The sequence below is a fragment of the Grus americana genome, chromosome 6, assembly GCF_028858705.1.
Source record: "Grus americana isolate bGruAme1 chromosome 6, bGruAme1.mat, whole genome shotgun sequence".
Lineage (NCBI taxonomy): Eukaryota > Metazoa > Chordata > Aves > Gruiformes > Gruidae > Grus > Grus americana.
The window spans coordinates 23519017-23537341 of record NC_072857.1 but is presented as its reverse complement, the minus strand read 5'-3'; the positions used below and the strand labels follow the sequence as shown (position 1 = coordinate 23537341).

The 18325-nt window shown below is 39.0% G+C and overlaps 1 protein-coding gene across 5 annotated transcripts in view; it reads right to left on the bottom strand.

Annotated features, from left to right (window-relative positions):
- Positions 1 to 18325, bottom strand: part of RAPGEF4 (Rap guanine nucleotide exchange factor 4) — a 153703-nt gene that overhangs the window by 98410 nt on the left and 36968 nt on the right. The window contains exon 1 of one of the 5 annotated variants that reach the window (XM_054830901.1): positions 13481 to 13670. The exons of 3 other annotated variants lie outside the window; for them this stretch is intronic. The gene's annotated coding sequence lies outside the window, so the exon portion shown is untranslated. Of the gene's footprint in view, positions 1 to 3156; positions 3289 to 13480; positions 13671 to 18325 lie in introns of those variants that run through there. One more of the 5 variants, XM_054830899.1, reaches the window with a different exon arrangement.

Here is an 18325-nt window from a genome sequence, read left to right as displayed (position 1 = left end):
GGTTGGGACTGTGCAGGGAGTGTTCTTAGAGCAGCATTAGAAGCTTCTAAAGCTGCAGAAGGTGAGGCATTTGGTGTTTCATTCAGCTGTCCAAGCAGAGAGCAGATTGCCTGAATCAGGGTCCAGTGAGGCAAGAAGAAAACATGTTACTGTGGTTGCGCACTGGTAGACATCCTTTCCTCACGGACTCTGGAGAGCACAAGTAGGATGAGAGGGCATTTGTTTCCCAGTGACTTTTAATTGCCTGTTAATAAAGCAAACCTTTCCATAAAGTTCTAGCTCTTCAGTTGTCTGTCAACATTCTACTGTCACATGCTCCTTGAAGAAGCAAACTCTTCAGGAAGAGTCTAAGAAGGAAGTACCTGAGATACTGTCAGTGTCTGAAGCTAGGACTAGTCCACGGAGCCCAGGTAATTGGCAGGTTGTTTTACAGCTCCTGTCTGCAAAAGCACTGCCTAACTAGGAACCAAATACCTACAAAAACCAGTCCTACACATTTGTGGAAATAATAGCCAAAATTAACTTGGAACGTTGCCATGCACTTACGTAAGGTCATGACATGATGTGGTTACTTGTCGGTACTGATATTTATTGAAGTGGAATAAAGTGCTATTCATGAGCTAAAAGCCAACCCAATGTTTTATTCAGAATTAAAATGCTTTTTCCAGAGAGAATGCCTTTTCCAAAGTCGTAAGCACTGGGCCAGTTCTGTTTCCTTTAATGTCAGAGGCAGCTTCTGAAAACAGCAGCCCTAATTTGAATCATTATCCTGCCTGTTCAGGGCAACTCCAGCCCGGCAAGCCAGCACTGTCTCCCCAGGAGATGAATATGGCTAAGGGTAAGCAAGCAAGCCGGCACAAAAACAGGAGCTTGGGTGCAAGGGTAACTAGGGGTTGACAAGGCTCTTCTGGCTTTTCCCATTGTGAGTAAGCTGGGGGAAAGCTGGAGAAACTCTGTTATGATAAACTACATTTCAGAAGTGTTCTGCACAGAAGACAGCCAGGATCATCAGTGGAAGACCAGTAGGAATTTTAGTTACAATTCCATTATGACTAAAAAAAATTCTGTCCAGCAGCATTAGAGGGACTATATATTCCACCCAGGCCTCCATCCTGTCCAAATTCAATACCACATACCTGGAGGCTAAGCATTTTGGTTAAACCAATAATTTAATCTACCATGTCCATTTTTTTCTAAATACTTTTTCACTGAGCTATTGCTATTGTTGCACACCATTACAATTTAAATTACAAGGGTACATGATACAGCCGATATTAAGTTCAAATTGTTAATGTTAAAGAAAATGAGGCACTACTGCATATGGCTCATGACCAGGCCATATGACCAACCCTAGAAATTTCCAGGAGCAGCCGCCCTACAGAGATGATGACAGCCAGTTGATTGTGTTTGGGGCATTGCTACCCAACAGTAAGGTCAGCCCAGATTCAAAACCTTTCTGTGAGGTTTCCAAATATATCTTGCAGATCACTGGAAAACCCATTCCTGGCTCTTCAGTGTCCTCTTCAGAGGTGACAGAAATCATCAGTATTAGTAAAACCAAAGCTACTGGTGAAAATCAGGGAGTCCTAAGAAAGGAGTACACCTGGAATGAACCTACTCAGACTTTCATGTTACCAATAGAAGTCATCACAGCTGCACCTTTTTTAACCTTGAAACTATAAATAAAAGTTGTAACAAAACATTTTTGGAAATGTTCTTTTTCCCCTAACACTGTAGGGCCTACTTCAGCAAAGATCTCAAATGCTAAACTTTCATTCAGGTATAATTCTCCTCTTCAAGGAGTTCCAGTCAATAACAGATGTAGCTATTCAATATCACCCTCTTGCAATCCTCTTGCACCCTCTTCCCTCTCTCCTGAAGTCTGTTCTTCATCAGCATCTAATTACCTACATTCCCAGCTTTAAAACTTTGTAGCAGACACTGACAATATTGAGTGGCAACGCATGATGCTACTCTGTCTATAAATCTCTTTTCTTGGAATTCTTTTTCCAAAGAACTAGTGCAAATGCAGATTACATCCAACTCCTTCGCAGGTTCCCACGCAGCCCATGGCCGTCAGCCGTGGTTCCACAATACAAAGCATTCAATGCAACAATTGTCTATGCCCTGCTAGCCGTTGGCTCCTACTCCTGTGCCCAACATATCATCTGCTTGGCCAGGTCTGGAAAGATTGGGGAGGGGGCCCTACTGTGAACAGGGATCAGTGAACAGATTTGGGTCTTTAAGAAATTACTGCACAGCCAAGAAAGAATAGCCAGAAAGGGGCAAGGGAAATCTTTAGACAGTATTTGCCTCTTCGTAACATGAGAAAATAGCCACATTTTTCTGCACAAGAATGGTTAGACATTTACAAAAGTAATCAAAGCACAGTATAAACTCTAAAAAAGCAACAGAGCACTTGGTTTTGCTTACCAGTGTTACAGTAAGTTGGTCTTACGTCTTATATATAACATTTTAACAGTCTTTCAAGGGAAACAAAGATGCACACATATGTACATACTGCACATATTCCACTCCATACTGTATTTCAGAGTATAATCACTGAAGCAATTTAATTAACATCAGCCAGAAAAGAAAAATGTAACATGAAGGTGTTTCAAGTTCTATTTGTATAATCTTTCTTCTTGTCAAAAATAATGGCCCCTTTTCCACTGAAAGAAAAGCCAAAACAACAGTTGACTCCCATCTACCCTGAATCTGCATGCAATGTCTCATTGTCTCTAACTATACAAAGATGAATACCCAGATTAGTCAACCATTTCCAACTGTCTGTCTTCCAGATCATGGAGCATGTAAAAAAAATCTCTGACTGCAGCTGGCACCACTATTGCTTGGCCTGTCTGCAGGGCAGGGAGAATCTAGGTAGTAGAGGTTGTCTGCATATCTCACTTCTACCAAGCTTTCTGGTTTGAAAGAGCATATAATCCTAAAGATTTAGCTGCCCTTCTGATCCATCAGAGTATTAAAATGGACAGGCATTTGGTTTCCAAGTCCTTTTGAGAGCAGATTTTATCAGCAGCCATTCACTGGAGTTCATAAAGAAAGCAGCAGGCAAACAGAAGCACACAAAAAGACAGGTGCAGCAGCTGCATGGGTCGTACATACAGCGACCGCTAAGATGACCACAAACCTAACCTGGTTTTGATGTGGGACTGCCCATGTCAGGATCGGGGGGTTTTATCCCAGGTTTTAGAGCATGTCCTCTTCCTCATTTCCAGAGAGGAAATTTAAATTGAATCTGTGGATCCATCTGGGGATTTAGTCATCTTCAGACTATCTCTAGGAATAAAAGTAGTATGAAGCTAAAAATCAACTAACTCTTCATCCCCCCTGAAGCATTCACTGAATAATTTGTCAATTAAAAACTAAACAGTCTACAAGTCTCCTAGTCATTCATTTACAAAAAGACACGGGGCACCCATTTTAATGCTGCAGTCAAATTTTAATCAAATATTCATCCTTAGAGGTCTTTGAAGGGAGGAGATATGCTCTCTTTGACAAGCCCATTCTTAAAATAACTATTTTGCTTTAACAGTTAACAGGTCAAACAAGAATGCAGCAGGCAAGTCATGGATTAAATAGTACCTTCAACAAATAGGACTCAGCGACATCAAGTGAGAGTCAGAAAGCACAAGCTGAGGGGGATGGGACAGTAATGAGGACATGCATTAACTTTTAAAGTTTGCCATTGTCCAATTGTTTTTGGATAGCGTGCATGACAGCGCAGGTCATCCACTGGAGCAGGCACCTTCAGACTAGGGGCTGCAAAAGCTCAATGCCTCCTTGCAGCAGAAGTTCCATGAGGAAATGTGACTTGATCTAATTTTGGAATCTGGAAAAAAGACAAACATCAGGAAGGAAGTTTAAAAATATTTGGAAAAAAGTCTTTTCAGAGAAAAAGGAAACTCAAACCAGATAAATTCAAATAGCAATAAGTCAGCATCAAACTGCAGTGACATGTCTCTCTGGAAACAGCACATAAGGATTGCTCATTCCTCTCTGGAACACTTCAGACAGGGAGCAGGAAGTCACTACTATCTTTGGATGGGTTTAGCCCAGTGCTTTCCAGTTGTCCCTGTATGTACTGATACTGCAGCCCTCCATTTGTGTCCAACACACATTAAACCCTGCTGAGTTAGGTCTGCACAGAGCTTCATACACCCTCCCATCAGTTTCAGACACTCCTATCTATAGAACAATCTTTGAAACAGAAGTCTGGAACACTCCAGACCCCACGGAAGATCAAAGCTAACAGACAGGAGATTCGCTAAGAAAAAGAATCATAACAGAGGAAACTACTTTCAGGTTTCTGGGATAAAGACACGAGTCCCTAATTCCACATGAATTTTTCAGTACTGTGCATATGCCGCCAGCTAGCACAATCCCCTGGGGGCTTCTGCAGGACTGCCGATAGGGAGTACTTGATAAAGCCTCACACATACCTTCATGGAAGATCAGGATCACCTCAGTCAGCTCCCCTGATTCACCTGGTAAATACAGTCTCTAAAACACTAGTTTGCTGAGTCAATTCATCATTTAACTTGTTCAGTTTTTAAAAATTCTTGGGTTACAGAAAAATGAAATTAAGACTTTATTAGCTAACTCCCAGTTGTAGGAGTATAAATCCTCATTATGCACTAAAATGGTCAAATTTACATTACAGTGATTCTCAGATGCATGTTTGCCTCACAAAGACCCCAGAGGGCAAAGGTTTCCTCCCAACCTCATTTTGTTCTTCTCTCCTCCTCCCTCCCACCCCTCTTTTTCTCTGTCAGCTCGGTAAACAGTACAGAATTTATTTTGAACCAGTGGAAAGGGGGAGAATGGGCAATAAGCAAGGCAAAGAGGGTCACCACCTTCTCCTTCCCTCATCTCTCCTCCTCCTCCACAGCAGCAAGCCAAGCTATAACAGTAAAGTCAGAGGAAGGAAAAGGAATGACATAAAGCATTTGAAAAACACCCATACTGAAAATGCTGGTTTTCAGGAAAGGTGCTGAAATGTTAGAATTGACAAACATAAATGAATGGAAAAGAATTCCAACTAGTCTTTCTAAAAGGAAAGAACATTGGCTCTAGGCTCTTTTCCCTCTATGTGTATGAGATGGACACAAGGCTCAACAAGATTTCATGTGTTAGGACAGGGGGAAAAAAAAAATCCATCTACCAACCTTCTTCCATACCAGCACTGCTAAACTTTAAGCACAACTTCTCCTATGAATATATTCTATAAATTTCAGACATTTTTAGTATACCAGGAGACAGCCTATCCTAAGCCTCATCTTTTGCTCTAATATGCCCCAACACTCTCTGCTGTGATCAATTTTGAATTCACAAGCTAAACAAGGCCCAGCTGGGTAAATAATGAGCACAGACAGTACTGTAGGAAGTGGTTATTTATCCTAAATCAACCCTCAACCTACCTCATACTCTCTTTCTTGGAATCAATGTAGTGCTGGAATTTCACATTTCAGCAATACAATCTGTGTCTTCACCACAAGTGCTAATTATAGAGAGCTCAGCTGCTGCTTCTTCTCTTTTTAAAGCAGTTTACCATTGTTCTCATACAGTCTAGCATTGTTAACTCACCTATGTTTTCAGCTGAGTAAAGTATCCCACGCTTCCCGACCTGAGCTGCTACGCAGTGTTGCTGTATGGTCTTTCAGTGAATGTAGTAGTGAAGCCCATCTGTAGTCATAGTTCTGCATTGCCAAAGTTCTGTGCAACCATGGTGCAGTCAGTCTGTTAATTTTCCCTCTGACATGTGCATGTCAGTACTAAATTTCTGCATCTGTAAAACATTTTGGGATCCCTGACAAAGAAGGACTCTACGCAAAGGTCAGATTAATAACTTTCTTCTTGAACAAAAACATTTTAGGAGAATTTAAACAGGCGTGCAAGTCTAGCATTCTGGAAATTCTCACAGCTGCTGTTTGCTACCTAAACTCTGTGCTGCTTAGGGTCATGTGTGTTCACATGATCTGCTAAGCTGGGAGCTGGGGGCTGTCTCTTGCTCTTGAACTTTTTCCTCCTGCACTTTAAGATCTGCCCAGCAATGCTTTTATTGTATACTGCTGAGTACATGAGCACGCATGTAAAGGGCATGTGATGGCAGTTGCTTCTAAATGGTTTAAAACTAGTCTCTCCTTTATTACATTTCTTTGAGTATTGAAATAAATTCATTAAAATTTCAGGGATTTTATTTTTAAAAAACAAACAAAAAATTAAAATAAATGCAACGTAGACCACACTTTGCTTACATGGCAACCACAGAGTAAGGAACCACATGTTAAATTTTCATTTTCTCTAGATATGAAAATATGTATGCTAATTATCTTTAGAGAGTACTGACATCAATTTTGCTTTCCTAGGACTCAATACATGGGGCATACCTCATACAGACTACAATGTTTTGAAGATTTATTTAAAGGCTAGGACAGAATGCAATACTAATAACATCGTTGCTGGCTTCCTGTGAGTAACAAACAAAGCATTAAGTGTGTGGAAAGACATGAAGCTTAGAAACTGAAACTCTGTCCAACACTATAGTGATGAGCTTTTAGAAATATAAGCAATCATTATAAGAATATCAACCCATCAAAATCCACAGGTCAGTCAGCTTTCTATTTATGTGTTGTGAGAGGAACTGTGGCATCAGCATAGGGCATTACAGGGGGATTAATGACTAGCTGGAATTAATGGCCCTGGGCTATGCCTGCAGCAATCAACTCCTCCCACCTACTCACTAATCCCAGGAGATACTCTAGTCTCCTTTGGAGCATTAACATCCAGCTTTTTTATAAAATCCTTTCTACACAGGATTTTTGTGCTTAGATTATTTGGAGGACTTTACATATATATATGTGAGTAAAAATACAGTGAAATAGGGAGAGCATATTGGGGCAAAAAATAGCATCACTGCCTTCAAGACTACATTCAACTGGAACAAATGTTCTCAGATGACAAAGAATGCAAGTGAGCTTGTATTTTTGATCACTTGCTCTCTGCATATTTGCAGTAAGAGCTATATTGCATTAACAGCTTTCTGTTAGTCTTCCAGTGCTCCAGCTCCTTCAGAAAGTCTGTGCTTCACCCCTGCTCAACTTTCTTCCTTTGCAACACCCCACACCTCTACCACTACTATCACACTGCTGTATAAATGTCACAGAATCTTTTGGATAGGTGTTAGGCACTTTCAAAATTGCCTACAATGCATGTACAATAAAGATAATAACCATTTTTGTTATCATTGCCATGAAGTTATTAGCACACTATAGATCTTAATTAGAAAAAAAAAAAGGGGGGGAAAAAAAGGTGATTCATCATATGTTACTTTAATCCCTGGCACAGTCTCTCCTTAGTTATGCTTTTTTTACTCCTCACCAAAAAACCCTCCCTTTGCAAGCATTCACTGACTGCCTCTTGGCACAGACAGCAAATACATTACAGATTTTCAGCAGTTACATTTCCATAAAGTATTGACTGTTCTTCTCAGGTGAGTTCCCCGAAACTGCATAAGACTTCAAATGTAGACCCTGGATACTCTCTTCCCTAGAAAAGCATTGCTCTGAAGAATAATACATTTGACGGAGATGCAATCTGGAATGTTGCCATTCACCACAGCAGTAATTCTTGACATTACTAGCAACAAATGACATTGAGAGGTCTCTCTGACTGCTGAGCACTACGTACCAATCCTCAGCAACCTAAGCTCCACGCTTACATTCAAATACTCTCTACTAACGTATAGCCCACCCATAGAGTAAAGAACTCAGCAATCAGAAACACCATTATCACATGGTATAAAAAATAGGCTGTCTGATGTGTGTTTAAGTTTCCAGCTTGCTTGCTCAGCTATCAACTACTCTTGGCCAAATTCTCTGTCAAATGCATTCAAGGGCTTTCCCACTGAAGCCTATGTGGTCTGTGCATACATATCTAGATTAAAGAGGACAACATTTTGATTCCTGTAGCCAAATATTACAAATTTTCATGATTACTTTTAATTGTTTTAAGCTCCTGAAAAATGTAACCTGTGCTTGTGTGTTCCTTCAAAGATATGGACCCAGTACCAGAAGATAGTACTGGCTGTAACAGTTAATCGTATATGTAACAATACAGCAAAAGTAGTAACAGACGTAAAACAAACATATTTGCCACCCTGTTGTTTCAGAAATGTCCACAGATTACTTTAATATTAAAAGCATAGATCTGTACTGAAGTATCTCCCCACTATGAAATGGAGCTGGCAATTTTATCACTGCTTATCATGGCCTGGGGAAATTATGCATTTGTGTGCAATTATCAGTTTTCCATAGCCTTTCACTGTCTGCAGATTTTTTGTTGCAGTGATGGTGAAGTTACGGGGATGGTTCACTTCCCCTCAAAAACAGATAAAAGCTGAAATGACAGAGTTTCTGGCAAGAGAATTTCTGGCAGAGGAAGCAAAGTAGGAAATGCAGCTCCTGATATAAAACAGCCCACTCTGTCTCGTCTGAGAGAAGGCTTGCTGCCTGGGTATTTCTCAAATCTCTTTGCTGGATGAAAAATTGCCAGGGTTTAAAACATCTGAAGCTTTCTTGTTATGAGACTTATGTGCTTTACAGATCATGATAAATCCAGACTAAAATATGAAAGTGTCAGTGTTTCAAACAGTTCCTTTCCTTCAGTGAGGCTACATTTACAGTGCAATGAGTGGAGTTGGATTACAGGGTCCTTTTTCACTCAAACAGACTGAAAATATATGTATATATCGAATAAGCAGTGTTCAAGCACAGAACAAAAATGATGAGACACGCCCCTGAAGGAATTCCTCCCTCAAGAATTTTCCTTGCATTATTCCTCACACCTTTCTTTCTGCCTCCTTCCTTCCTCTCACCACTCATCATCTGTCCAAGGAAAATAATCCCAGGTTATTCAATGGCCTTGTTATCACAGGAAGTTGTTATGGTATGTTGGTAAATTAAGAAATGGGGTTTGTATGGACTTGTGGTGAAAAGTTCAACCTGAGCCTCCACCCCTTCTGCTGGGAAGTTCAGCTGGAGTCACTAAGGAAATACAAAACAGAGGCAGGAACATAGAGTTTTAAAAAGAGCACTGGCAGCCTAGTACTGTGACTGGAAACAAGGAACAGCCGTCCATACTGCTGCCCCAGCTCAAACCGGGAAGCTAACTGGGACATGGCCCAAGAGTAGTACAAGAAGTCACACTATACTTCTTCCATGGCCTTGATCTCTGTCACCGAGGCTAAAGGTGAATTCTACATCTTACTGCTCACTCTTCCTTTCAGTGATTGCTCCCTCCATCTTTTAGTTATTTGTTTAGATTTTCAGTACATAAAAATCCTGGCAGTGCCATTATGGGCTCTGAGCCATCTGAGCAGTCTTCTTAAAATACACTAACACATCATCCATATGGTTATCCAATATGTAACTACTTTCCAGGATAATAACAGAGAGGTAACAAAAACTGTTAAAAGCTTCACGAAACTTCATGAGACATTGTCACCCTAATTAGGAGTCTATGATTTTCACTGAATAGCAGAATTATAGATATCAGTCTGTATGATCCCCTTTTTGAACATATTTTCATTGTAAGTCTCCCTTAAACAAGACTGAAAGATCAGATGAGTGGTTGTCCTCAGGAGCTATCTGTTTGAGATCATTGTTGTGTGTGCCCCAGTGGAGTCTGATCCCATGCAGTTCACTATGTTCTGGAAGAAATCTACTTCAGAGACAGCATTTAGCAAGGCTGGGAAGACTATCCAAAAGCTAGAAGGAGAGAGACCAAGGAAATTCCTTCCCACTTATGAACTTCTCCCATTAATACCTTGTAATCATTAAATGATTTTCAACACAGGTTCCAAGATTTGGTTAGAGGACCCAATCAAGGTATGAAACAGTTTGTTTTTCTTGTAAGCTGTAATTAATTGGTACTATTTCTTTTATAGTCAACTTGCATGTAAAATTCTCTTGCCCCTTCCAGAGATTGACTGTTTCCCTAGAAGAAGATGATACTTGGATGAGAGTTCACTTTGTTGAGACAGTTATCATGTGTATTCTCTTCACAGCATGTTTAATGCTGTCTGAGGGCAAAGTCGTTTATCACAATTTTCTAAGCGTATTTCAGGTGGTAACTGATGCTGTGCAAGTACGTGAGTTGATCTGTGGCTGCTTTATATACTGTAGCTTGTGAGTTTACATTTTATGCCGGAAGTCAGTTGTGCTATGGAGTATTCCAGACACAATTCAGTGGATGGATTAGTGATTATTGAACTTGTGGAAGAAATCAATGAGCTCTTAGGCCTGCGTGCATAAAGCAAGATGGGAGCTTTTCTCGCATACTTCAAAGATCTACAGTTCTTAGGTCTCTTGGGATAGTTGTGAAATGGTGTCTCCTTTTATCAGAAGTGACCAGAGCCCAGAAAGGACAAGGAGGAGCAGGAAAAAGGAAAGCCATGTCACTCCTTGTCCTGGCCAGCAGAACTGGTAAGCTTCAGGATGGGAACACAACATATTCATTGCAGCAATACAGCAGTACACTTTCTCCTTTGGTATCACAGAACTTGAAGGGCCTCTCCTTGGGGCAGTAAGGTTTTCTTTTGCAACCAACACAGAGATAGTAGAGGCCAGACTTTTGAGTTCAAGTGGAAGTTGTGCTGTTTTGTAGACAGAAGACTAGAAGAAATGCTATTTAATCAAAACAGTTTGAACCCCTATGATTATACTCAGGTACTCTTCTTGGGACAGCCTTTTGTTTGTGTGAGATACCAGCATAGGGCTCATGCTGCTTTAAGGTTTCCTGCCCTGCCTTGGTAACCTTGGTTAATAGGAGCTTTTCTATTAAACTAAATGGGAGCAAGGATATTTTGTATGTTGTTTGTCTGAATATTGTAGGTATGTGCAAATTCAATATACTGAAATTGGCATCAGTGAGCCCCCTGCAGCTCTGAAAGTGCAGGGATTAGTGTCCATTAGCACACTTTTCCCTAAAGTACAAGAAACTATAATTAGCATAAATTTGTTGACTAAAACTGAAGGTGGAAATGAAGACCAGGTTGGAGTCTAGCGAAAGAGCTTACAGGTAACAGTAAAACACTCAGCATAACAAACAGATAAAGTGATAAATTTTCACTGTAGAGGAAGCAGATGTGTCTTGTTTTGACTAATGGAAACTGCATCCAAGACCAAATTCAGCCTACAGAAGGCACTCAATAGACTTTTGTCTCTTCAACTAAAAAGGAAACATAAAAGAATCAGTAACCTAAGTTCAGTTTTGTCACATGCAATGAATTCATTTAGCATCTAATTTAAGTGTGACTGCATTATGAAACTTCACAGAAACACACAGAAGCAAATGTTTGTTTTAAGATCACAATTTGAAAACAACTGCAGGCTATCTTAGCAGATACAGCATTGCTAACTGTTCAAAACAACTTTGGTAGGAATCTTTACAGATTATGTCCAGTTACAAGAAAAGGAAAACTATTTCTTGTTTCATCATCTTTGTAAACCGCAATAATCTCCTGCTGTTCCAATGACCACAGATCACAGGAAAAAAGGATGCCTTTATTTTACCAACAGAAGCCCGACTCCATTAAGACGAGCCAGATTGATTATTTTATGGTATCACATGTGAAAGGAGAATATTTCACAGAACAAAAATATAGGAACCTTTGCCATGGAGTTTACAACTTAGTACCACATTGGGTACATTAGAACAGAAGTAACGAGGTCAGAGAAATCAGCAATCCTCTTTGCTTCCTGTTCCCGTACAGCTTTCCTCTCTTTTTGTGTTTATTATTTCGTAAGTCAGACTGTTAAAGCTACAGGTTCCCAATGGGACCTCAGCTTCAGGGGCTGAGTACAACTGAGAGCCTGTGTGATCATGCATATGCATATTTTGTACAAAAATCAACTCTCCACTTGGTTCATGTTTCATCTACCAGTTGGCTGAGTTGGTTATTTTTTCTGCTGGGAAGAAGGAGCATCCTTTTCACCATAAAGCCTTACCCGTCCCCTTTCTCCATTCCCATCTAAAATGCTTGCAATGAAGTTGCAATTATTAATAGATAAACCTTAACTTTTGTTTTGGCTAAGACCTACACAAAATATATGTGCCTCAAGACCTGAAACTGGCCCACATCCTGAGTATTTTAGCTCTATGAAGGGAACAATAGCCATACGACTATCCCTACAATTTTCAACTGCCACAAAAATAAACCATTTGTAGACTAAACACTAGTAGCAGGCTACTTCTGTTTCTAAGCCTCCTGTTATTATATTTGGCCATAGCTACAACACTATAAAATAAATGGATGTTCTTCTGTATCTTTACACTTACTTTATCAAGTTCCTATCACTGAAGCATCCTTCACTCCTCCTTTTTCATATTTCATAAATTTGTTTGCTTGAAGCCCCTATCTTTCCCTAAAAATAAGTAAATAAATAAAACATTATTGGGGTTTTCTTAGAAGTGCTTCCAAATTTCCCTTACTTTCAGTCTGCACAGCAAGACCTGTCTTGGGTTTCCCTGCCTTTTTTCCTAAAGCCATGAGAGATTCCACATCAATAGCTTTTACTATATATTTTTTCTCTTTGAACAAAGCATCACCTTAACATCTGAACAGTAAAATTCCACTTTCCTTTTTATTTTCCCATGCGTTATTTAAATATGCTGCTCTGAATTCTACAATTAGGGTATTCCTGGGCAGCTACAATCAACAACATCTTTACAGTCTGAAACAGCAGGAAATGTGGGCTATCCAGGATAGTTTCACACATTTGTATGCTATATAGTAGCCTCAATTTAAATATGATAATCTAATTTAGTAAAAAATTATCTGAAATCAAATTTACTGCAAAAACTTTTAAAATTTAATTTTCAGACTAGCAATCAATGCTTATTCAGTTTCCATCTTATCCCTGCCTTCCCTTTTTGCAGATGCTTAAGTGACATTAAATTAAACAATTGCACAAATTTTAAAAATTGTAGGAAAATTACCATCTGCACTTAATTCAAGAATAAAAAGGTCCACAGAAATCACTTTTTATGAGCATTTTTCTTAACAGAAAGAATAAAAAAATGTAAAAAATCTCACAGTAGAAGTAATACACATATATATTTGTGGCATTCTGTCTTTCAAATCATTTTGAAATGTAAGATGACAGAAATGAAGAAGAGAGATCTCACTACCGTCTCACCCAAAACCTTACTCAATTTCTGAGATATGACTGTTAGGATTAAATATTAAAACATCTTCAAAGAAAGAACTATGTTGAGACACACAATAATAAAGCCTATTACTATTCACAGACATAAACAGTATCAAACTATTATCTGCTTAGTATTACACTCTGCTCCATTATATTTCCCCTAAATCTATGCAAAATAAAAATATAATCTTGTAAACAACAACAATTACAGCATAAGGAAATAACAAATAAAGAAATCTTAAACTTACATTGATGTGTTATTATAGGTCCTGCACAGCAAGTAGCCCTAAGGGTACATTTTAGTTTTTTTATCCATGCTCCGTTCTTGTTGCTGATGTGACCACTTAGGCACATGGTCAAGTTGCAATCAGCTTCTCTCTTAGTGATGTATGAGAGCTGTGCTGATTTATCTAGTCCTTCTGCAGCAGATTAGCACTAATGTTTCTGCTTCTGCATCCTACCTTTCTTTAGCGGTAGACCCTGCATTATCATTGGCAATCCGAATTAAAGAGCCAGTGAATGTAGCACAATATTTTTTTTCTTTCTGAAACCATCACAAAGCAGGTAGTCTCACACAAATGCCATGTTTTTATCCACTGAGCCTCTTTTTAAACATCTTTGGCAAGAACAGTAGTCAGAGATACAGAAGAAGGGTTCCAGTAAGTCTGCTACAGTCTTTTTGTGATTTATTCTGTTAAAGGAATATTCTCCTATGCAGATGTCCCTAGGCAAGAGACAGCTGTAATACACCAACATTTGAGCCAAACACATGGGATTTTCACTTTGTAACACAAAGGTATTATATGCATGCAGTGAAATTCTAGTTTATCCCAAAGAAGTGGACAATGTGAAATTAATTAATGCAAACAGGGCTTATGAAAAAAGCAAGTTAAGTACCTTTAAGATATAAGGTACTTACTAACCTTATATGTTAAAGGAACTTAACATATAAACTCATTTGATTAAAAATTATTTCAGTGCCTTACAGTGTATGTATTCATTCTGAATTCTTTTTTCCTTAGGATTGACATATTTTACACTATGGGATTGTTGAATTCAGCTATTAAAAGTATTACAAAGAACCTGACTGAACCTTGTTACTATTTTGACTTCCCAGTAAACAAGTAGTATTTTAGCAGTAAAATGTAATTGTTAATTCATGATCTTTTCAATTCAAGACACTATGAGACACAGCTGTTTAAATTTTCATTAGGACTTTGAAAAATATTTAAGAAAAAATGGATGTCTTAGACCATCTAGTCTTGAAAATGTGAACATTCTGACAAGTTTGCTCAGTGTCAAAATGACTCACATCACTGCTGTTCCTAGCTGCTACTCTTTCTGATCACAGAAGATAAGTATTCCTCTCTGTCTTTCAGAAACAAATGGCATACTTGAATATTAAACAAGAAATATGTGCCACTTAAACATCAGTAATATTTGAATAGCAGAAAAAAATTCAGCTACTCATAAAGACCTATTCTCTGTTTATTATCAGCATTTATTTTAAACAAACATTACATGGAGTGTCTTACCCTAAATAGGAAGGAAAGAAAGAAAGCAAGCAAGCAAGCAAGCAAGAAAGAAAGAAAGGAATAGAATTAACTCATTACTTTGTAATAAACCCTAAAACAAAGAGGGGCTATTTTTGCTCTAATGTGAAAGTCAGCTGTGGCAAAATGCAGCACCATCCATTTCAAAGTGCTTTCTGGATTTTACATGCACTTATTTTCACACCTGCCACAGGAGCACAGCAACCGTGAGGACAGAAGGCAGCAAAGACCTAAGCATGCTCATCAGCACAGAATTGTTACAAAGGCAGTTTTAGATCTAGGTGTGGGACTGCACATGACTTCTTCAAGCTTCCCTAGCTGTCCTCCTCTTTTTGTGTGTTGTTGATAAGGAATGAAATGGGTGACTGCAGAAGGAGACCCAGAAGCCAGAGTGAGAACTTCCCGAAGAAAGGTACCTGAAAAAAGAGTTTCAAAGCATCCCCAATGCTGAGCTGCCAGCAGCTGGCTAAACAGAAACACTGAGGAGCTGATGTACCTTCAACCTCATGCCTTCCCAGCCTTCAGATGGCTCCTTGCAAATGCTGAGCAAGCATCTTATGATTTTGAATTTGAAAAGTCTTGCTGGAGGTGCCTACCACCTCACATTCAAAGAACTGAAAGTCTCTATTTCAAGAAAGATGGAGACGGGGTGCTGCGCTTCCATCTGACTTTGAATTGTCCTCAGGACCAGACTCACCCAAAGAGCAGTAATTCTACCTTCAGCTGCTTTCTCTGGGGAACAAGATTCAAATTCCCAACTCTTATGCCTCAGGACAGTTTCCTAAATAAATAGCTCTGCACCACTAGCAGGGCTCCAGCTAGGAGTGCTCCTCTGCTTCTGTGGAGAACACCAAAAAAGAATTTAAGATTCACTGCGTAAAAGAGGGGGCAGAACGATGCAGACCTTCCCAACAGGCTTGCACCAACAAAAAGGAGTGTGACGTGCGTGTGGCAAACAAAACTGGAAAGTGCTGTCAGTTCTAAAGGCAGTATCAGTTCTAAGGATACCTTTTCACTAAGAACTGAAACAAATTTGGACCCCCGTGGTTTCATGCAGGTCCTTGCTGTACTAGGAAAAAGGTATTTAGCCAAAATACTGAAATCTGGTATAAAAACAGCATTGGAGCTGCTATTGCAGGTACACACAGAAGATTAAAAGAAGAATTCAACTCCACTTTAAACATACCAAATTTTTTTGCCCTCAGATTCCCACTAGAAGTTTGTTTTGGAACCTCACTGTTCTGATGGTTAGAAAGAAACTTCTAATGTACACTCAAGCTGCATTAGTACCCACCTGCTCCTGAGCAGCACTGTCCTTCAACAGTTTATTTCCCCTGACCAGTAATCATGTATTTATAGACAGCAATCAGTTTTCACATCCACAGACTGACCAAGACATGCTGGTTTAGTCTTACCACATCTCCCTTGCCATGGTAGTCCTTCTCTGCACCTATCCCAGTTTGAGTTCATCTCTTCTAAACATGGGTGAGCAGAACCATATATACTATGTTCCACTCAAGGACTTACCGCAGTATTTATTTTAGTAGACCAAACAAAACTGTGATTTTAATACATGGTTGCAATAAAATTTAAACCTCCCACCATCTCATCTCCAGCAGCTAAAAACTACCACAACTTTATCTGTGATGGAATTCTGACATATACCAACTGGGATGTGTTAACATGTATTTTCTCTGCTATACTACATGAGGCCATGAAGTAAGAATCAACATCAATCTGCATTGATTTATGTCAAGCAAAAATATGAATATAACATTACTGCTGGCCCACTTGCTTAACAACATGTTGGTTTGATAACATAATTTCCAGTTCTCTCAACAAAGATGGTTCCATATCTGTTCAGCAGGGAGAAGAAAGAATAGCCATTGTATCACTGTTTGCATGATCTGTCCTTCCTAAGCCCCAGTGGTTTGCTAAGTGTTACACATAAGCTATGCAAATGACACACTAATACTTCAAACATGCAAATGTATTATACGTATTTCTACAGGAAATTACTCAAGGCAATTGAGAGTGTAAAGTCACACAAATTATCATCTATAATTGAAAACATGTAAGTAACTTTTGATTAAACATGACTTCTCCACTGAAGAAAACACATTAAAATCTTACTAAAAGGGAAAATAGCTAATTGGGGGGAAAAAGGAATGAACAATGTTTTGTAAAGAGAGTGCTCCTCAGGAAAAAAACAATATTTAAAAAGCAGACTTTTAAATGTATTTCTAATTTATTCTTGATTCTAAGTCCACTTCAATTTCAAGCAAATAAATACATGCAGGTAAAAAAAAGCAGCTTCTCAAAACCACAGATAAGATATCAGAGTGCTTATCTATGCAAGTAACTGATTTGTTTAAAATGTCAAATATTAGATTAAGACAGGCACGAAGAATTTTGGAGGTTAAATGATCAATAAGATTATTCTTTGGGAGAAATCTAAAACCAAGCAAAAACTACAAAAAAAACCCCCACCCCAAAAACCACAGAATTTTTAAGCCACAGTCAGAGTCCCATCACAGAAAGGGCATCTAGCTGCTTATGCTGAGGCCCCAAGAAAGGGCAATCTCTTCAGCTGAGAGTCTGTGTGTTCAAGTAAGAGTTGCACGTGATACATCTGGACGTTTATAGCTTATTCAACCCTTCAACAATCATCAAAAAGCTTTCAGGAAACAAATATATACTATCTTCTCACTTCGCATATGGAGAAAGCAAGAGAGTAAAATTAAATGCCTTGATCAAAATTGCCAAAAGACTTATGATTTTCATGAGACAGCTAGAAATCCCAATAGCTGCATAGCAAAGCTGGCACATCTTAGGCTTTCCACAGGGAAGAACACAGGAATTTATTGGTAGTTTATCTGATCAGTGACAGCCCGTTCCTCCCATGGAGCACTGTCATGACATGGAAAAATTAAGGGAATATACTACAAGTTTCAAAAGGCCAACTCAGAGCTTGTCCTACATTTTAACCTCAGTCAATCAGCAAATTATCCTAGGGATAATACAATTTATGCCAGTAAAAGCTCTTTTGCAACTATTCCTTATACCAGTCCTCCATTAAGCTAGCTATTCCACACAACCCACCCTGTTTTCCCAATCTAACACTATGACATTTTCCCCACAACCCTGCCAGCAAAATTTTGGTATAGACCTGGCCTTAGTGAATAGAAAACCAAATAATCGATAATGTTTAGGGAAAATAAATCAGTAGGAACACTTTAACCCCAGGTATCCAGTTTACATTTCAAAGCGCTCTCTGCAAGAAAAACAGCAGGGAAAACTAAGAAAAACTCTCTGCAAGAAAAACAGGGACCTTTCTTTCAAAATAAAAGTTGAAATGAGATTTGAAATAGAGAGATCCCTAAAAATCAGGGGAGTCTACTACCTGCACTGCACAGGCCACAACATGGGCTATGTAAGCAGCAAGATCAACTAAGAACAAAATACAAGAGTTTATATGCTGTCCTGTGGGCTACAGAACCCATTTGCCAAACAATACTGTACTGAGAATCACTGGAAAAA